The sequence below is a fragment of the Pogona vitticeps genome, chromosome 6, assembly GCF_051106095.1.
Source record: "Pogona vitticeps strain Pit_001003342236 chromosome 6, PviZW2.1, whole genome shotgun sequence".
Classification (NCBI taxonomy): domain Eukaryota; kingdom Metazoa; phylum Chordata; class Lepidosauria; order Squamata; family Agamidae; genus Pogona; species Pogona vitticeps.
In genome coordinates, this window is record NC_135788.1 from 91978397 (window position 1) to 92000671 (window position 22275).

Genomic DNA, 22275 nt, shown 5'->3' on the forward strand with positions numbered 1-22275 from the left:
AGGGCTCTGAACATCTTAACATTTATGAACTGTGGATGCAGTCTTAGCACTGAAACTGGTTTATTCTGGACCTGTTCTGTTTTATTTCTTTGCCATCTCTTGCAAAGAACTGATTGGCTTCCCAGGTGGGCATGAACTGAGAATTCTTACTAAATGTGCAGTAACGACTGAGTTGGAATCCAGTTTTCTGCATCCATGCAGATATGTACACATTGACATCTTCTACCCCACCCTGGAATAATCCTGTTCATATTTGAAAGGCCACATGTTTTTTTTTTTTTTCACATTGTTTCCGTGCTTGAACTGACTATCTAAGGGCAATATTAAGAAAGGTTCTCCCATCCCCTGATGGCTTTATATTTTTGATGTACTAAAACCTATATTAGCTGGTGCTTTTAACAGTGGGAGTATGGACATACCCCTACTGCTTTTTTAAATTAATAGATTAAAACGTTCTTACGATTTTGATGTGTGACGTATGTATTTCTTTTTAGCTTAGCAGTTCGTACTCCTAACTTAGAGCAGGTTTTTCAAGGAGATGAGAGTGATGAAACCCCCTTGCAGAGGAATCCTGGGCTCTATCCTGCCTGCAGCCTGGTACTGCATTTTCTCCAGTACGACTTAGCGAATGAGAGGGCGGCCGCTATGATTCCCTTGTCCATTAGAATGAGGGGTGCAATTACGTTTGAAGCATACATGTCCCACTGATCGTAGTTCAGTATCCAGAGGGCTTGTTCTATCTGCTGCCTTGAATGTCACAGCATGCTTGAAATGGTGCCTTTCTTCCTTCTGCTGCTCTTGCCTTCTTCTGGACTTGTGTGTATGTTTAACATCTGTCACAGTTGCTGCTGTCTGACTTTGAAATGTACTTGTGTGAGACAAATTCTTTCAAGAATACACTCTTGGCAGCTGTTGCCCTATTATATTTTTGTCAGGTTTGCCGCCTTACTGAACAGCCAGATCTGTTCGGCTTCAGCCGTGTTGTACCCTGATTCTTCATGCTGCCTTATAACCTGGTCCACAAAATTTTGCTTTAAGCCGAGTGGCCAGGGCAGGAGACATGGGATATGTGTTCTTTTGGCAGGCCGAAGCAGCTTTGGCAACCTTCTTGTTCAAATATAGCAGAATGGGACAACTTGACCCATCTGTACCTCTGATGGCTGGCTCCTGTAAACCACAATGGCATTGAGTGCTAAAATCTGTGACAGTGTTAAGAGAAACCAGCCTGGTAATAAAAATGTAGGGATTTGTAGATCTGTCTCCTAGCTTAACCCATGGGTGGTTAACCCTTGCAGTACCTCTGTAGAAGAGACAGTTGTTCAAGCCCCTCACTACTGAAGTTAAATATTTTTAAGCTGTGTTGCTTTCATTTTTCTTCCTCCCTGAGCTTTCATAGTGGTTCTGTCCTTCAGAGGGCTCAGATAAGTACATTTAGACTTTGGACTCTTTAACATTAGCAAGCCATGTGGTTGGTAGCAAGCCAGCTTTCAAAGAGTTAAAAGGCTAGAGCAGCCACCGCTAATAGAAAACAGGCTTCAGAAAGGATTGAGAGCAGATGGGCAGCTGGATTTTAAATCAAATTTTGTTGCTGTTAGGACCTTGAAACTGAACCAGTGCTCAATACGCATGACTTCTATTGTTAATCCTAAGACTTGCATGTATTTTGTCTCAAAAGGGAAAAAAAAGGTGTAACAAATTATTTTTTCAACATCCAGATAAATTCATGTTTGAAATCTATCAGGATAGACAAGGAGAGATGAGTTTGCGAAAAGTACCTAAAAATCGCACAAAAATGGGGCAGAGACTGCATGGAAGGAAAAGAATTAGTGCATAAGGTTACTAAAAACCATTTCCAGTACAGTACTGTACTTTTCACAGTTTTGCTATCCTCCCCACTTTTTTGGATTTCTTAACATTTTTGGTTAGGGTCAACTCCCTGTTTCCTTTCTTCATGTGTGCTTTAACTTTGTGATCTAAAAAGACAGGTCATGCAAGTAAATGGGATTGGTAGGAAAAGGGAAAACAGCCAGTCTCTCATCACCAGCGTTAGTGGAATGGCCCTGCTTCCTGTCTTCCTCTCCTGCATCCTGATGGAATGAATGGCTGCTGTTACTGGTGGAATAAGGCCTAGGAGCTTTGCTTTTCATAGCTATATAAATTTGGGTGTTGGAATACAGTGCAGTAGTTACGTTTGGGGCAGGTTCCGTGTCACCCTAACTCTTTTTATTTCTTTGTTCATGGCATGTCTTAAATCTTGGTTCTTCTCAGTCTCCACTCAGTTCTTTTCAAAACACAAGAGGCAATTATGAGTTCACTCATTTTTTGATTGGGCTGGGCAGGATCTGGTATTTTACATGATGGAAAATAATCCCAAGGTGACTAGAATCTAAACAGAAATGTATGTAATTTCTCCTGAGAAGGAAGTGGGACCTGGTCTTTATACGCTAAAATTACAATTTATAAGAGAGAGAGTTTCTAATTCTTAGGACATGTGTTTTTGTTGGACGGGGGCAGCTGGCAGAAATCATTTCAACATAAGACTGGCTAGTAAAAGCTGCTACATGGCTCTTCAGCTGATGCATCTGTTTGACATTACATAGATTTAACATTTATGGAAGTATTGCAGCAACCCCGTTGCAGCAGGACTTCCCACGTCAAGAGTCAGACTAGTAATTTCCTCTTCCTGGAAAAATGGTGATTGCTACAGAAACCCGATTAGGGCCGTCCTGGATGGGCCCTCTTGCATCCATCGACTGGCAGGCTAGAGACAAGGAAGCGACTACTGTACGATCTTCCTCTTTTCACTTTGGAGGCTTTTAATTGGGCTCTGAATCATGTCCGCTTGCTTTGATCTCTCAGCTAGTTCCCACGCAAATGCAAAAAAAAAAAACCTGGAAAAAAGCCTCATCAGCAGTTTCTAATGAGCAAGCCGTTGGCCTTCTCCATCTTCTCTGGTAATGAAGCAGTGAAAGGAAAACATGCTCAGACACACTGGTTGGCTATAAGAGCAGTGTTTCAGTAGCCTCAGATTTTGGAGGAACACAGCTATCGGTCTTGTCACGAGGCAGTCAAGCAAAGTGACGTTGTTCTGAATTCCTCCCATCATGATTTACAAATGCTGCAAACTATACTACATATGCAAAAGCATGACTTTCCATGCTGCCTTATTCCAGGGGGTGAAAATCTTGGGTTTTTTATCAGCCACTTGGATTTGCTTCTCCATTCACACTAGGCAAGCTCAAAAGTGTAAAATAAACAAGTTTCTGATACATTTCGCTTGCTATATAGTGCATTATAGACCATGTCATCTTGTATTCCTGTTTTATAGCAATTTGATGTGTGACAATGCCATACGCTTCACTGAGTGACCTGCTCCATATTCTATTTGTTTCATGTATTTTTTCATTTTCTTACTATACATATTGATACTGCCTTTTTTAAACTATTTTTTAAGAAGTGAAAAAAAAACTTAAGTCTGAATACAGCTGTGGTCAGCTTCATTTTAAATTCCCATTAAAATTGGCTCTATTAGCACTAAGAACAATCCCTTCTATAAATTCGGTTATCCAAGAGGCTTAAAATATCACTGAATGATGCTCAAGTTTCAGCCGGTCTCTTCCTGGAGTGGATGCTGTAGCCATGGAGTAAGCTGGAAATTTTCTGTTACATGCCCTTCATTCTTAAATACAGATTGAACTGATATGTGTATGATTGGTCAGTCTCTAAAACTGATGGAGAGGATAATTATGAATCTTGTAAATATAGCTCATGCAGCCCTGAGACTGGTATCTGTCCCAGAATCTCTTTCTCCTGCTTCATTATAGAGGTTGGGGGTTTTTTTCAGTCCTTTGTGGGACGTGGTGGCGCTGTGGGCTAAACCGCAGAAGCCTATGCTGCAGGGTCAGAAGACCAAAGCAAAAAAGCAAAGCGTGCTGCTTATATACCGCCCCATAGCGCTTCAAGCACTCTCTGGGCGGTTTACAATTTTAATTATGCAGGCTACACATTGCCCCCCCCCAGCAAGCTGGGTACTCATTTTACCGACCTCGGAAGGATAGAAGGCTGAGTCAACCTTGAGCCAGCTACCTGGGATTTGAACCCCAGGTCGTGAGCACAGTTTTAGCTGCAGTACAGCGGTTTAACCACTGCGCCACGAGGCTCAGCAGTCGTAAGATCAAATCCACGTGACGGAGTGAGCGCCTGTCACTTGTCCCAGCTCCCGCCAGCCTAGCGGTTTGAAAGCATGCAAATGCAAATAGATAAATAGGGACCACTTTGGTGGGAAGGTAACTGTGTTCCGTGTCTAAGTCGCACTGGCCATGTGACCACGGAAGATTGTCTTTGGACAAACGCTGGCTCTATGGTTTGGAAATGGGGATGAGCACCGCCCCCTAGAGTCGAACACGACTGGAAAAAAATTGTCAAGGGGAACCTTTACCTTTACCTTTGTGAAAAGTAACATAGTCTCTGATTATAGGGGAAATATATTTCTATTATTACTATACGTTCTCCAGAATTCTCTGTTCTCTGCGCATCTGGTTCCAGGAAGGATGACCAGCACCTTTTTCAAGTTTTCTTTAGAGCTTGTAGATTTATATCCAGCAGCTTGAATTTTATTCTAGAAGTTACAGTGGTGCCTCACTAGACGATGTTATTCTGTTCCACTGAAATCGCTATTGTGAAAACATTGTCTAGCAAAAAGCGTTTCCCCATTGGAATGCATTGAAACCCGTTTAATGCATTCCGATGGGGTGAAATCGTCGTTTTGCGAAGATCGCCCATAGGGAAACCACTTTGCAAAGCGCTGATCAGCTGTTAAAATCGCTGTCTTGCGAAAAATGGCCCCGAAAACACCCATTTTGCAAAGCCCCACTCAGCTGTTGAAATCACTGTCTTGCGAAAAACGGTGCAAAAAATTTGAGTTTTTAGCAGAAAATGGAAATGCTTCTTTTTTGGACTATCAAAGCGCCTTGTGAACATATGGGCATATGTGTTAAAAGCACACACATATACATGGAATTTCACCTGAATGTCCTATGATAATTAAATCCATGATTAAATACTTCCAACACTGCTGTCATGGGTGCTATATTTATGGTTTGGTTATTTATGTTTTGTAATGTCCTGACATTTGGGGATATAATATCCCAGGAAAATATTATGTTACAATTTGAGGTAAAAGGGGAGAATTCAAAGCTAAATGACACTGTCATTGAAGAAATGTGTGCTTTTGTTTGTCTTGATGTTCCTACCAACATTACATTACTGTACATGGTTTTTGATGAGGGATGGGAGCAAATAATTTTCTTTTTATCTTTTGGTGTAAGCCTTTCTCCTTCTGCCTGCCTCAAGCATCTTGAATCCTGCATCATGTAGAAAATAAAACTGTTCTTACCATTTTAAATGACATCTTAATCTGTACCAAGTTTTGATTCTTCAGCAGACCAGAATATCCACGCTTTGACCCTTTCCAGATTAAAATCAAAGAAATGTTTTTAAGAACATCTGTGAATCCTGTAGAAACAATAGAGAATACCAGAACCATAATGTGGAAAGAAATAACTAAACACCTTTTAAGATGGATCGAATCCCATGAAAGTCTAGTCCCTGGTCACGAAGAGTACTGGGTTTCTTGGAAGCCATTTAAAAGGCTATGGAGTGGACTTGGCAGAGCCAAGGTGAACTTAATAGAGGTTTTACATCAACATTGTCTTTTGCAGAAGTGGAGAAGAACAGGCAACATCAGACTTAGATCAGTGTACACAACACCCCTAAACATACCATAGAAGATTTGGTGTTAGCTGATGCAAAGGCTCTTGCTGTTGTCCATTACTGGGTGAAAATTATCTTATATTTTTGTTAATTGCACAGTGATCCTTCTGGCACAAAGGAAGGGAGGAAAGTTGGTTGGTTGATTGGAAACAGGGAAGGGAAAAGCCTTGCATGCTGCCTTAAGCTCATTAGATAAATGGCAGGATACAAATGTAATACAGTACAATTGTCACAGAAGCTTTTGAAGGCCTGCCAAATAATATCTTGTACATTGCAAGTCATCCTTGGCCATTCTTGAGCTGGGTTCTTTATATGGCTGGGGAAAGTTCCACTCCCAGAATCCTCCCAGCCAGCATGAGAGGGGGTCCTCAGAATAAGCATAACATTTGTGCTGTGGCTGTAATGCTGCAAAAGATCCTTCAGGCAGGATAATCCACCACTACGGATTCTTCTCTACTGCTGAGCTTCCAGACAACTACTATGTTCCCCAGAATAGATTTTGAAGGGGGGGAAGCACTGCTTGGGGACACGCAAAAATTATGTTGCAAAACTGTCTAGATCTTTCAAGCTCTACTGAAGCACTTTAGGGAGTGATTCATAATTAGCCACCGTTTCGTGTGATGAAGAGTGCTGAGTTACTCAAATATTTGCATAGTCTTAACAATGATCCAATTAACTAGATGGGAAGATTTTTAGCACTGGAGAGGCTGGAGAAGAAAAAAATCAAGGCGGACACAAAAAAATGCTAATGCATTTCACAAGATTTGAAGCTGGAACTTTACAGTGGTAGCAGTCCTCTTTATCAGTTTAATAAAATGCACAGACAAAGGGGCAGTTTCATGCATGGATATTAATTTCCTTATGGCTGTAGCATCAAGTGAACAGTGATATCTGTGAAAGCAGTCATCCTGAAAAGAATCTCTATATCATGCTGGATACCATATTTCACAAGCAGAATGTACTGAATAACTGTTGGACTCAAGAGACCTGGGTTCAAGTCCCAGCTTAGTCATGGAAACCCACTGGGAAATAGCAGTGGTAAACCATTCTTGAACATTTCATATATATTTAAAGCCCTAGTGGGGTCGCCATAGGTTGGAAGCAACTTGACAACCCATGATGGCAACACAATCTTTCCCATCAAAGTCAGCTCATAAATTAACAGTCATCTAAACTATGTTTCATGTATTGTAGCAGTGAAGAGACATGCTGGGTTCATTTCTCATTACTCTCCTCAAAACAGACTTGGGTTTGTTGAACCAACCACAAACCACAATTAGAAACCATAGTTTACAGACTGGGTTGTGCAAATATCACTTGCTACATATGTGTGTGTGTGTGTGTGTGTGATTTATTTCCCCAATCAAAAGGGGCAGGAGAAAAATAGATCAGAAAGAGGATATACTGTTCATCGGCAGGACAATTCATGACCAAAACAACAAACTATGATTCAAATAAACCACAATTTACTGTGACATGTGCATGTGACTACAGAGTTCTGCTTGGATCTTTCCTCTGCTGTTAACTCACTGTTTGGTGTTATAGTTAAGTTGTTTGACTGGAATTTGGAAGATCCAGGTTGCAGTCCTCACTGTGCCATGCAATTTACTGGGTCTTGGGTCAGTCACTCTTTTTGAGGTTGATGTACTCACAGAGTTGTTTTCAGAATGATGTGAGAAGGAAGGGGACTGTGCATATTGCCTTTTGCTAATTGGAGGGAAAAGTTAAATATAAAAATAGATAAATTTTTATATCAACTGTTTAATGGCTCTAGAAAATAGCTCATATAAGAATACACTAAAGAAGTACTGTACAATTTTAAAAACCCACTTAAGATACAATAGACAGCAACAGAATAAAATGCCACTCATACTACGGAGCCTTAAGTAAGCCACACACATTCTTGTTCCCTATCTTAACCCCTGGTCTGAAACAGAGGGATAATGCTACCAATCTTGCAGGTTTTTCAGTAAGATTACAAGATAATGTACATGAAACAGACCAAACAAGCTAATCTCTGTATAAATGCTGAGCATTAATGGTTAAGTGTAAAATAATGAAATGACGTGTTTGTGTGCATGCCATTAACCAGCCCTGGGTTATGGTTCTCTGTACAAAGATTGGGTGAGGTGTAATGCTCAATTGGGCCACAGCCTCGAGCTTGTATACCAGGCTGACATACAACAATGTCCATTACAAGTAATAAAGCGCTCAAGCAACCAACACATAAAATACGAACAGAATTATTAGGGCTGAAATGAACTCGGCCGGGGGAAAGAGAGAGAGAGAGAGAGACCCTTCAGCAAGTCTTCTGAGAAACATTTGGATCATGGTTCCCCTGACTGTGATTTTTAAAAAGACATTACCCTTAATGGATGATTTTTGAGGTGTAGAAACTGTAAACCAAGAGTGGCAAATATACAACTCCCAGAACCGCTGATGATCAGTTAGAGCTGATGGGAGTTGCAGACTGCCAACATCTTGCGGAGGGGGGCACACACGATCCCTACACGGAGCATAAACATATCCATTTTGAGCTAGCTGGCTTTTAACATTGCTTTAAAATTGATCAGCAAGCTGCAGGGCAGCAAAGTGTACTGTAGTTGATTAAGTGAACAGGTTAATCAGCTAAAAGCACTCTGACTCCAAAAAGTGCTCCCATTTCATTAGGCGATTATTTTAATATAAGTAATTGTCACAATTGTGTTAGACACCACCTTAAGAAAGGGTGTTTCCCCCCCCCTCTCTTGTCTGGTGATGGGTCTGGGGAGATGGGGGAACCTTTTCTGAGGTAACAGCTGCTTTATTATGTGTTTGTATCATGTAAAAATCAAAGAAAGTATTCCCTCCCAAAAAAAACCATTTAAACTTCTATGCACATTTATAAAATATGCATTTTTAATTTAATGGGTAATTGGTCATACTGACTAGGAACTCTAAACTGAGATTTTTTTAAAAAGAGATCCATTCTATGTATGAACGTTCACATTCTGAAAATGGTTAAAATTCAATTGAAGACTGAAATGTTCTTAACTTACAGAGTGCAGTTTTAAAATAGTGCTGGAATAATCTGAGAAGCAGCAGGAACTAATAGTCAGAATGCTGGACCAGAAGTCCCCAGTTCAAATTTCCACTCAGTCATGAAACTCACCACTGGGTGATGCTGAGCCAAATCGCACCCTGTAGCTTGATAGACCTCACAGGGTTGCTGGAAAGATAAAGCATGGAGGATGTGAACCAAGTATACCACTTAAATCCCATTGGAAGAAAGGTGGGAAATAACAAGCAAATAAAAGTATCAGTTATGCTCTCGTGATTAATTATATACCTAGGACGATCAGCCTGAAAGTTCTTTTGCTTAAGCTGTCATTTAGTTACAGTAGGTGAGGTCCACATTTATTTCTATTTAGATCAAAGTCCCATTGATTTAACAATACAGTACGACTCCCTCTGGATCGAACCTAACAAGGAGGAGATTTTGCGCCCAAAGAGGAGAGATAACAATAACTCCCAATGTCTTCTGATTTGCTCCAGCAGCAAACATAGCGCAACAGCGTTTCATCATCTTCTCTGAATTGTTTTTTTTTTTCTCACTAACTCTGTTTTGTGGCAGTAAACTTTGTACTCTTCCCTCTCATCCCGCCCCGCCACCCCGGTGCCGTTTCTTACCCCGTGACCTTTGCCACCAAACGAAAGTTTCAAAACAAACCCAGCCGCCCTTTTTTTGCAGCATTGCTGAGGGAGCCGGAGGTCGGCCGGCTGGCCGGCGGGCGGGCGGTGGCGGGAGGGTGTTAGGACCCAGTGGGAACGGACGGGCTTCGGCTTGCAGCGTTAGCAGACGGTCCATGCACGGAGCGAGACGGAGGGGGAATCCTGTTTTCCACCGAGAAGGGCTTCCCCCAGGATCCGAGGCGACCCAGGTGCCCGCGCCAGCTTCCATCCATCCTGGACCAGGTAAGGAACCTCCACGCTGCTGCTGCTTGCTCTACGCAAGCGCCTTGCCCTCAAAAATTGAAGATACGTACATATTTCTACCCATACACATATTCGGTGTAGAGCTATATGCTGTATATGTGCATCATGACACGGCTGTGTATGCAGAGAGGGAATTTTCCTCTTCCCTCAACCCCCCCCCTCCACTTCTCTCACAACCTTCGGGGCATCCTCTCTTCCCAGTTTGCAGATCCTGACAAGGCAGGGACCTCTGCTGACGAAAAAGTTGTGTGTGGGAGGGAGGGAGGGAGGGGAGGTGGGTCGCTGGACCGGACTGGTCCACCTCTTCTTGGCGTGGCACAATTTCCCTTTAAAGCGCAGCCCTTTCCACCCATCCATGGAATCCCCTTTGAAATCAGAAGGGAGGATTCCCGGTGCTGCACCCAGGCTTGTGGACATGGGGAGGGAGGGAGGGAGGGAGGGGGCCATGGGGCACTTGTAAAAAGTGTCAAGAGTATAGCCCTACTCTGCCTTAAAGAATGTCTTGTTTGCCTTTTTTGATGTTCACCACTTGAGTATTGCTGGGTGCTGCCAATGAGATATATGCCACACTGGCGCATGTAGTATCCAGGTTCCAGGCCCCAGTGATCTGTGCAAATTTATGATAGTCTAATATCTTGAGCTGCTCTCTCTCAGTGTCTCTTTCTCAATCTCTGTCTGTCCTGCCTCACAGGGTTGTTGTGAGGCAGGGCAGAGTGACATGTACACACCCTGGAGGAAAGATGGGACAAAAATGTAACTAGTAAACAAATAGGGTTGAATGCTGCTTAGTCATTCGGGGTGCCTTGGGAGCCAACCCTCAAGGTTCACAGATTGCAATAGAATAATCTCATGGGTCTCCCACGTATGCTGTTTGAGGGACGGCCTGGTGTAAACGTTCCCAGAGACAGCTCAGTACGATGATTCCCAGTGTATAAGTGGAGAACTTGAAGCCGAGGCCGCACATGAATCTGATGGATATGGGACCTCAACAAAGTCTCACACCTCCAATTTCCTAGCTTTTTTTTTTTTTTGATCTGTCTAGCCATGTTGAACAGAGATGTGGGTCAAGTCCATTTCTCGTTATAGATTGCTGGGTAGCCCTGGGCAAGTTGCTGTTCCTTTGTTGGCCTCAATTATCTTGTCTGCAAATGTGTGATTAGTTGGTCCCGCGTTTTATAGGTATTGTGCAAGGGAGAGCCAGAAAGAGGCACTGAGGGCATGGCACAATAAAAAGTGATTTGTACAGATGACTAAGTCTTTGAGACAGGAAGGCGAGACGTACGTCATACGCAAGAAGTTTTACTTGTACAATGTCCTGGTTGTTGTTCATGTGCTCCAGCCCCTCACAGGCACCCTACTCCCAGTGTTATAGGGGAGCCAGGGCTCACAGAGTCAAAGTTCTCAACTTTCTATTAGAAAGGATTATTATATCAGGCTTCCCTTTTTCTTCTCAGCTGCAATCACAGTATTTAGAGGAGGAGTAATGATGAGGATGGATGGAATGGATTTTCTCAGCATTAATAAATGGTTGTGAGCTGTGTTCATGTGCAAAGTATTTTCAGGTGGCTGAGTCTTGAATGCAAATAAGATCTATTAGCTTTACAAAATTCCTGCCCTCACCTAGAACTACTTTGTTGATATGGATTAAACTGGATGCTTTTTGGACCATCTTTTGATGTATGGCAGTGGAGTGAGTTATGATGAGGACCTGTATCTCAAAATTTACCGTTATACCACTGCATATTCCTTTGACCCATAGTCAAGGAGTTTCCCCAAAATTGTCACCATCTATATACAATATGTCTTATTTATATAGTATCTCTGGCAGTCACCAAAACATCTGCTTGGATTTTAATTCCAATAAGAATGACATCAAATTATTTCCTGATGTCAAGAGTGGCCCAATTAACAGCACAGATGTTCCTTAGTAGTTCTATAATAAAAGCAGAAGTTTCCTTAGCATTTCTCTCTGTTTGTGCATGTGTTCTTATTTCACCCCACCAGCTCTACCAGATTTTAATTAAAAGCATGAGTAACACATTTGAGGATTTTCTAATAGGGAGGGCATATTGTTATATTTGACCATACTCCAGGAGGCAGTGGAAGACAGGAGGGACTGGCGTGCTCTGGTCCATGGGGTCACAAAGAGTCGGACATGACTTAACGACTAAACAACATTGTTATATCCTTTTCTGAGTGGTGAAACATTGCAGAAGAAGAGCATTCACCTGGGTCTGATTCACTTTGGAAGGAGGTCACTGGAGGTGTTCTGTAAAAATGTGTGCTTATTCATAACTCTATAGGTTGAACACAACTGGGAACACACAGCTTTGACACTCCAATGGGCAGACAAAGTCCAGTGGTCCCAGAGTCAGATCTCTAGAAGGACAAAGGTGGAGCAGCAGTTAGAACGCTGGGCTACGACTTGGCCATTTCGGTTTCCAGTCCCCACTAAGCTCCGAGTCTAAATGGATGCCTAGCTGTGATGGTTAATAATCCCAACACACCTAACCATGCATCTCCTGTTTCATTAAAACAAAATAATAAACAGGTAATCATCATTATGGGTCAAAGTAATTAACTTTCCCACTCCTGGGTCTAATCTTTATTTGACTGATTGATATTCCACCTTTCTTCCCAAACTGGGGACTTACCAGTGACTCACAACAAGATTAAAAGCGAGTAATTTCCAGGGACATAGTCATGTTGGTGTTTTCTGCAGCAATGAACAGTCTTGTGGCTTACAAGTTTTATTTGGCATGAGGTTTTGTCGGCTGCTGTCCCCTTCGTCAAGTGCAACCGAAGAAGTTCATAAATGTTTATGCCAAAAAGTTTTCAATATGCCACAGCATGTTTTCTTATTAAACACTAGGCACACAGAAAACATGTTGGTTACAAGGTTAAAATACACACACTGTGATACAAAAATTCAGGTGTATTGAAAGCATTTTGAAAGCATGTCAATTAAAAAGTATTGGCACTCCTGTCTCTTCAGAAAAACACTTTTAAGAGATTTATCAACAGCTGCTACAAAATAATTATTATTAGTAGTAGTCATTGTAATCATAGTTGTCATAGTCGTTGTCCTGAATCGCAACTTTTTTTAACAAATAAAAGTTATTTGTCTGCTGGTCGGCTGGTGGACAGATCACAGGGATGCTAAATAGTTTCATTTGGTGACCTCAGGGTCTACTGAGATGGGAGCAGCAAAGTTCCCTTTCTAAAGACTTTTATCATCATTCTCTCCCTCCTTCCTTGATAATACTATAATCAGGTTTCTGTGAGTACAGCGATCAGAGTCAGTTGCCCAGAGTCAATAATTGGCCAGTATGGACTTTTTTTAAAAAAAGGGGGAGGGAATAGCCTGAGATATTCAGATTTATCTCAAGGTGAGCTTAATCATATGCCATTAAGTCAATTGTGACTTATGGTGACCCTTTCCGGGGTTTTCTAGGCAGAGGATACTCAGAAGTGGTTTACTGTTCCCTTCTTCTGGAGGCATTCTGGGACTGGCCAATTTGAGCCAGAAAGAGATTAAAAAAAAAAAAAGATAAATGAGTTTTGAGACATCGGAAGCTTCTTAAGATGTTTGCTTGTCTCCCTGTTGGATTTACATTTATAATTCCCCTTTCCTTCAGTCAGCTCAAGGCAGCATATATAGCTCTATCTTATTCTCACAGCAGCCCTGTGAGGCAGGCCATGTGGAGAGAGAGTGACTGGCCCAAGGTAATCCAAGGAGTTTCATGGCTCCATGAAGGCTTGAATGTAGATCGCACATGTCCTGTCCTGCTCTCCTCCAGTTTATTGACTCCAAGCTATGTTTAAGGGCATTAGCTGTATCTGTGCTGTTAGATGACAGAGAGCAACAGATCTTGATTATCTTCAGCATAATCCTTACCATTTTTTAAAAGAGGAAGGTGTTATTTTGTATCATGTCTGAGTCATTTTCCTATTGTGCTTCCAATGGGTGGAAAGTCGCCCCAGCTAAGTAGCACAAGATTGTACAATTTTCACAAGAGCAACGCCCGTGCAAGCAGTGCAGAAGTATTGTATTATTATGCTGCTGGGGTGACGTCCCACCCTGTGGAAGATCAGCCACGTACTGCCCATTGTTTTTATTGCTTTTGATTATTGTCTATTTTACCTTTATGATATTCCTAGAAAAAATGTCTTCAAGAAGTGAAAAATTTAATATTCATAGTCATAGTAATAAAAGGCAGTCAGTGTTTAGTGATGATTCTGTCAACCCTGATTCTTAAGAGGCAACCCTGATTTCAAAGAGACAACCTTTTTGTTCTGTCAAATCGTTGGTGTTTTCAGCAGCTATATGACCAGCAGGTGCAGCCCCTCCATCATTCTATTATCTGCCAAAGGCGCAGAAGGACAGCTGACGATAGGACATTGCAACCTTAACCTCTCCAATACTCTCAGGAATGAGAGGGGATGAGAAAAATTATACCTGGTTCCCTCCCCCCTTATTCTGATAGTATATCAAGAACTTATCTAACTTGATGCCCTCCAGATATGTTGGATTAAGAGCTCCCATAATCCCTAGTTGGCATGGCCAACAAGGGTAGGGCCCAGGGGGAAGCTGGGGAGCCATCTGAAGGCAATGTCAAGACCACAAGTCATATGTTTCTTGTCCTTGATCTACATAGATGAGGTAGATGGCACTGGAATTAGGCTTCCCAAATAGTTGTCTAGTTTACTGGGCTTCTCCTCATCTCAGCTCGGTTGTAACTGGTACCACTGTTCTACAGCATTCATGCCATAAGACACCATCTATTAATTGTGTTTTTCTGTTTAGGTTATTAGACATCACTGAATAACCATAATTAAGCCACGTGCATTTTGGATTGAAAGTGGGAATGGGCAGGTAATGCATTAGGGTGAGATGGGCAATATATAAGGGTAGGGTGGGCAAGATATATGGCTCCTGCTAATTTTTTAGATCCCTGGACCATCCTTGTTTTTCTTAATACCTACCAGCAGACAAAAAACAAATTCCAGTCAGGATAAGAAAAACTATGTCTTTAAAACCTCCAGGAGTAGTGGCTCTCTTCTAAAGCAAGGCGCAGGGCCTTGTGTTGTCAAAAAGTTACATTATTTATTTCGTAAAAAAACAAGAGTGAGCTTCGATATATTTCTTTTTAAATTCAGCACATGTCTTCAGCAGAGGTACAGCTTGCAGTGTGTGTGTGTGTGTGTGTGTGTGTATATGAGAGAGAGAGAGAGAGAGAGAGAGAGAATTGGCCTACCTACTTTAGTGTTCATCAAGTTGGTCTTTTTTAGGTTGAAATAATTAACTCTATTCACACTTCAGGGCATGGAAGACAAGGTGACTTACTCCTGACCAAGCATGCTGGTCAGTATTTTCCTTGTTCCTATGCAGTCATCCATTGTGAGAATAGATGCACTTTCTTGGCAGATGTGCAAAGGTGTTCACTACCCCCTTGCACTTGTGGAAGGCCTGTTGATTTAAATGAGGTCATCTTCAGCTCTCTCACACACAAGCCAGGGATTGCAAAGAGAACAACACCTGTTGTGTGTTATGCTCAATGTTGCCAAGCATGATTCTAGTCACAGGGTAAGTAATGCATCTCTGTATTCAAGCACTTCCTCCTCCCATAACCTCATGACTATTATGTCTTCTCTAGAGCTTGCAAACCTGACATTTTTGGACTTGTCGTTGTTTAGTTGTTAAGTCATGTCCAACTCTTTGTGACCCCATGGACCAGAGCATGCCCGGCCCTCCTGTCTTCCACTGCCTCCAGGAGCTGGGTCAAATTCATGTTGGTAGGTTCAGTGACAGTGTCCAACCATTTCATCCTCTGCCGTCCCCTTCTCCTCTTGCCCTCACACTTTCCCAACATCAGGGTCTTTTCCAGGGAGTCTTCTCAAGAGATGGCCAAAATATTGGAGTCTCAGCTTCAGGATCTGTCCTTCCAGTGAGCACTCAGGGTTGATTTCCTTCAAAATGGATACATTTGTTCTCTTTGCAGTCCAGGGGACTCTCAAGAGTCTCCTCCAGCACCACAATTCAAAAGCATCAAGTCTTCAGCGGTCAGCCTTCTTTATGGTCCATCTCTCACTTCCATACATCGCTATTGGAAAAACCATAGCTTTGACTATGCGGACCTTTGTCAGCAAGGTGATGTCTCTGCTTTTTAAGATGCTGTCTAGGTTTGTCATCACTTTCCTCCCAAGATGCACGAATCTGTTAATTTCATGGCTGCTGTCAATATCTGCAGTGATCATAGAGCCCAGGAAAGTAAAATCTGCCACTGCCTCCATATCTTCCCCTTGTATTTGCCAGGAGGTGACGGGACCAGTGGCCATGACCTTATTTTTTTTGGTGCTGAGCTTCAGACCATTTTTGCGCTCTCCTCTTTCACCCTAATTAAGAGGTTCTTTAATTCCTTCCCAGTTTCTGCCATCAGAGTGGTATCATCTGCATATCGGAGGTTGCTGATATTTCTTCCGGCAATCTTAATTCCATTTTGGGATTCCTCCAGTCCTGCCTTTCACATGATGTATTCTGCATATAAGTTAAATGAGCAGGGAGACAATATACAGCCCTGTCATACTCTTGTTGTTCCATATCCAGTTCTAACTGTTGTTTCCTGTCCCATGTATAGATTTCTCAGGAGGTAGATAAGGTGGTTAGGCACTCCCATTTATTTAAGAACTTGCCATAATTTGCTGTGGTCCACACAGTCAAAGGCTTTTGCGTAGTCAATGAAGCAGAAGCAGATGTTTTTCTGGAACTCTCTGGTTTTCTTCATAATCCAGCACATATTACCAATTTGGTCTCTAGTTCCTCTGCCCCTTCGAAATCCAGCTTGTCCTTCTGGGAGTTCTCAGTCCACATACTGTTGAAGCCTACCCTGTAGGATTTTGAGCATAACCTTGCTAGCGTGTGAAATGAGTGCAATTGTCCGGTAGTTGGAGCATTCTTTGGCACTGCCCTTCTTTGGGATTGGGATGTACACAGATCTTTTCCAGTCCTCTGGCCACTGTTGAGTTTTCCAAACTTGCTGGCATATTGAGTGTAGCACCTTGTAGCATTTTTGGACTAGAGACCCCCAAATCCCCCAGTCACCATTCTGGGAGCTGTAGTCCAAAAATATAATATTTCCAAACTCTGGTCTTCTCAACTGTGAAAGAGCAACCATCACTGTGTGCAGCAACATTATGAAAAGCCTTGTCCCAGTGTTCAATAGGCCCGAATAGTTACTGTTCCATCAAACATCTACTTCTCCCAGAATGGTGGATGTAGGGCTCCCTCCCCATGCTTAACATTAATTTGAATATTACCCTTATGCATGGCTAATATGTTTAATGGAACATATCTAAAGCAGGGGAAGACCTTGAGATGGTTGCTGGGTTTATTTTTATTTTTTTCTAAAAAGCACTAGTAAAATAAATTAGCAGCATGTCTAGCTGAGTGGGTGTAACAATCTTCTAAAATCAGGCTCTGGTAATGAAGATGGGAGAAACGGGTGAGAATAAAGAAGGATGGAACCAACTTGCATTGTAAATAGTAGGAGGAATGGGTGTGTTTGCTCTACTGAGCTACAGACGTTCAAATTTAAAAAATATGGACGTCTAGTGCTGGATGAAAACAAGGAAAATGACTGGCTGGTTAATCTCCAGATGCAGCAGCAGATGTTGTTTAAAAAATGGTGCTGATTTAGACATTTGAGGGTAGAAGCCTGGCTCCCATATGGCCTTTATATTTCTCATTGCTTAGTTAGTCAGCACTTGATGACTGGTGAACAAGCTCTACTGGAAAAGGCACAGTATTGGAAGAAAGTGAGACAGTCCAGAAGTTCTGCCTTGGACATCTGTATCTCTGATGGTCCATTCTTCACATGCCACTTGGTGTTCTCTAGTCATCACCTGACTGATACTGTAAAAGCAATCCTAAGTATGAACACTTAACCACTGTTGCCATTCTGGGGCCAGCTGAAAAGTATTTGTTTTTATGAGCTTTCAGAGGTTATGCATGTGTTTAGATTTGCTGCTTGTTTGCGTTGTTGACTTCATTTCGGTTTTATTAGATATTTGTAATCAATCTGATGTTGCCTGGGAGACTGGTTTGTGTACAACATCGTATCATCATTTAGAGTTGCTGCAGCCAGTATAAAGATAACCATGACAATACATAACCTCAGGAGGCGGGGGAGGATGTGTTAATGATGTTTGTAAATTGTGATTTATAATTTGAGAATAGTGATTTTAAGTATAAGCTTTATTGAAGTTGTTAGCTGCCCTCAGCTGATGAGGGAGGATATGATATAAATCAGCACAAATAAATCATAGGCTCGTATCAGGTCTTTGCTATGATCCTTGAAAGCATCTCAGTCGTACTCCTGTGAATGCAGCTGAAGGTGACAGGCAGAGGAAGAGCCTGGCCTGATCATTTCTTTACTCCAGCATTTTGCCATGCTGGTATCCAAGCAGCAAATACATGACACACTGGTCACAGTCGGATTGGTTTGTTTTTTAAACTGAATTCTTTCACTCAAAGTGCAAGGTGATTAAAAAAAAATTGTGTGGTCATTCTAAGTTCTCACCTGCTCAGTCTGTTGTTCCCATTTACAGGTGGGGACTGGAGAGATGAGCACAAACTGTGGTTTGGTGTGGTTTGCCGGTTCCCTGGGTGCTCCAGATTCCCTTGCCCCACTTCCTCCAGCGGATGTCCACTGAGACACAGGGCTGGGAAGCTGCACCACTGCTGAGTGAGCACCTGCTGGAGGAGGGAGAGCAAGGGAAGCCCGCAGAACAGCTGTGCAGCTGAACTGCCGAACTACAGTTCATGCCCAAGTGGAAACCATTTGCCCTGCACAGTGAACCCACAGCAGAGCTGGGAGATGGACCTGAGTTTCACAGAAAACTCTCAGGAGGTGATTTACTAGGAGTGAGATCTCATGTGTGACAATGATGGTCAGATATTTATAGAGTAAGCCCCTCTCTATTTCAGTGGTTCCCAGCCCTGAGTCACCAGATGTTCTCCCAGAAATTCTCACCTGCACAAAGAGTGGTGAAAGTTTCCAGATGTTTTAGTCCAAGAATATCTGGGGACCCAAAGTTGGGAACCACTGCCCTTTTTGGAAGCAGCTATGTGTATGTCAACTTTCCCCAGCAAGGAGCCTTTAGACATAATGGTTGAAATCCTGTAAGCTGCACCAGAGTAAGCCAATTGAATCAGTTGCATTGATTCAAATGGGCTCTAGTTGTGATTTATCATGATAAGCAGCAGGATTTCAGCCATTGAGTTACACTTTCCATGCTACTCAGCCAACAGGGCTAGTCAGGAGTGGAGAGGCTGTTCTGTATATTTCTTCAAAAAGCTGTAAGTAAAGGCTGGGGGGGGGATGAAAACACCCAGAATCACTCAGAAAACATTCATAATTACCCAGCCAACATAGCCACCGGCCATACCAATTGGGGGATTCTAGGAGCTGTCCAAAATAAGGAAGATTCACGTCTATTTTCTTCTCCATCCCTATAGGGCAGAGCTGCCCCAACATGAAAGCCTGTGGACATGATTTACCGTGCTCCTCCAGCTGTTTCCAACTGGAACACCAGTGGTAACTGCCAACTCAAATATGGCAGTTTGCATGTAGCAGCTGCACCCAAGGGAGTTATTTCAGTCTTTCCAGCATAGAAGGGAAAGACAGCTCTGAGGACTCTGCATAATTCTAGAGTCTCTTACAGATGGGGTGTGTGTGTGTGCTTCCCTTCAGCACTATGGAGATGGAAGTACAGCTTACTGCCAGTTCCAGTGATGGCACCACTGCCAAGTAGGTCCTGCATAGAATTTGGATTTCTGAGCTAAATTCTCCAGTGATCATCCAGTGAGAGCATTGTTCCATGTTCCCTAATGTGCACCTATTCCATGAAGAGCAAAATGTAGGTTAAAATAAATATTACAAGCCCACTGCTCCTCCCATTGCCCACTTGTCTTGATGTGTACTTAACACATGGTATGAACCAATCATGGCAAAGTTGGATTTTCCAATCAAGCTATCAAGATTTTTAAAAAATAAATTTGAATAAAATGAACATAATCATCATATTGATTTTGTGTTAAAAGTCTTTAATTAACTCTGTCTGTTCTTCACCTACTAAGTGAAGCTAGAAATTGTTTTACCAAAAAGAATTGCAATAATAGTAATACAGTATATTAAAATATAGGGTTACATCCAATCTTAGTTCTAATAAATGAATGAGACTTGTTAAATCAACACTTCTGTGTCTGAGAGCATCTTCAGGACTTCTGGGGCAGGGCTGACAAGGTCTGGCTATTCTCTCTTGATGTGGTGGCAATTCTGTTCTCACCATTAGTGCTAAGCGAGGAGTGTGGAAAGGGTATTCCCTGAGGTGCCAACCATTTCCACCCTACTTGGCAGGTCAAAATTCTATTGCTACTTATAGTAAAACTAAAGTATGTGAAAGGAGGAGAGAAGGGAAAGGAAGCTTGTGCTTCTGCCCCTCCTGCTAAACTTTCTTGTTTCTGTGTCCCTGTGGCTTCAGCCGATCAACTGAATGCCTGTGTGAGCTAATCAGATCTGACAGCTGAGAAATACTCCGTTGGCTTTTAAGACCAGAAATTGGCAGCAGGGAGGCATGGTGGGAAAGGACATGGGGCATGTGTGTGACCTTGTGCGGACTGTGGACTTGTTGATTTGCTGCCTCCTTCGTTAAAAAGTGGGAGAATGAATGGATATTATTGGACTACAACTCCCACTGTCCCTGACTACTGGCCATTTGCAATGGGAATGACTGGAATTATATAGCTCAACAAGATCTGATGGCCCTCTGTTGGGAAAAGAATGGGCTAGATGTTGGAAGAATAGGGTAGAGAATCTGGGAAATCAGAAAATGTAGTTTCTGAGCCAGGCAGGCTGATAGAAATTTCTAGTGGCTTTTCAGAGAAGTATATTTTCTCTCACTTAAAGCAATGGCCACTCACACTTCTCTGTCTTCAGTGATGGGGAAAAAAATATTTGTCTCTGGCTGGGGGAGAGGCAATGACCTCCATCCTACCCACTGCATGTATTTCTCAGCCCAAATTCTTGTTGGAGTTTTTGCAACCTCACATGCTGTCTTTGGTAGGTTTGGCTGGGAGGGAACTTTCTGGGCTGGGGTGACTGTCAATCTATCCAGCATGTTTCAAATTCATTCAGCACAATCCATCACTCTCTCTATTACTTCTTCCTCGCTCCTCAGTCCCTCTCAGACTGTTCTTTCTGACTTCTCTTTAGGATCCCGCACCCCAAAACTACCTTCTCCCAGTCTCTCCATGCCATACTGTTCACAAACCTCACCAACACTGCATTCCACTAATTTCTCCCAGCCAATCAGAACCATTATTCCAAACATTGCACGCTCCTTACTCACCCCTCCTGACACCTGCTTACCAAGCCACATAAACAATACATTTAAATATAACCAAGCATCACAAGGGCATTCCACAGGTATGAAAGATTATGGCATAGTAACAAATAAGAAAATGTATACAGCCTAGTGGTTTCAAAATTAACCTGACTGCAGTGTAGTTTGAATAGGTTGACGATGTAATTGCAGGGCAGACCTAAGGCATTTTGCTATCGTGCTGCCAAAGGGCAAGATAGTGGCTTCCTCCCTTCCAACTGAATTGAGTCTTACTTCCTCACTGGTTGATATGGCAACTTCATCTGGTGCAACTGAGGGCAGCAAGTTCAGAGGGTTTACAGCAGCCCTTTTCTTCAGTCCCTCACCCTCAACCCTACCCCTCAGCATTCACCGCCCTCTCTCATGGCCAGTGTACACTTCTAGCAAAAGGTAACATGTTGAGTTGTCCTTGGCAAGTGCATTGTTCTTGTTTGCAATTTCAGTGCGACAGCTCCCCATGTTCTCTTCCTAAACTAAATGTTCCTATAAAACTCTAGAGTGATTGTTAAAAGTAAGTACAGTACGAGAGTACATGGACATGTGGCATTTTCTCATGCTGATCTTCTGACATATATATATTTCAGTCTCCCTTCTTTATAGTGGCAGACAGTTCCACTTGACTGGACTGCATCTATGGATGTGGCCACAAATTTGTAACACTGCTTGGAAGCATTGGTTGGGATTATGGGATTTCCAAGGCATGGTTTTCAAAATATATAGCCCAGACTGCATGATCAAATATACTTTGCAAGCACTTCTCCTCTGAAAAAGGCTCTTGCAGTTAAGTTGTAGACTGGAAGTATATGTTGCAGATAACCCATAGTAAGCTTTTATTGCAAGTTATCTGCAAACCAGAGTGAAACCACTCCTATCACATGTCCTGTTGTAATGCAGCAAAAACTGAACCGTTGGCTACCCCTACCGCAAGAACAATGCTAGATGGCTAGTGCATAGGTGCAACACTGGCCACCTGGCAAGTAATGTTCTTGCCCAGGGTGTCAGCTTCAGTGGCTACGTTTTCACCACAAGTGGAACAGGTGAGGACTCTATTGCCCTTCCTTCTCCATAGGGCATGCTTGTCTAGTG

At 42.5% G+C, this 22275-nt stretch overlaps 1 protein-coding gene and 1 long non-coding RNA gene across 3 annotated transcripts in view; one reads left to right on the forward strand and one right to left on the reverse strand.

The window, feature by feature from the left end:
* Positions 1-7347: 7347 nt before the first annotated feature.
* On the reverse strand, positions 7348-9574 carry LOC140708428 (uncharacterized). Of its 2 annotated transcripts, none has more exons than XR_012088600.2 (3): positions 9442-9574; positions 8924-8980; positions 7348-7479 (listed from the first exon to the last, which is right to left on the reverse strand). It is a non-coding gene; the product is annotated as an uncharacterized LOC140708428 (long non-coding RNA). The 2 variants fall into 2 exon arrangements; XR_012088601.2 differs by lacking the exon at positions 9442-9574 and adding an exon at positions 9101-9233.
* Positions 9575-9590: 16 nt separating this feature from the next.
* The window catches only part of RARA (retinoic acid receptor alpha), a 204393-nt gene continuing 191708 nt past the window's right edge, over positions 9591-22275 (forward strand). The window contains exon 1 of the mRNA XM_073004245.2: positions 9591-9726. The gene's annotated coding sequence lies outside the window, so the exon portion shown is untranslated. The remainder of the gene's footprint in view (positions 9727-22275) is intronic.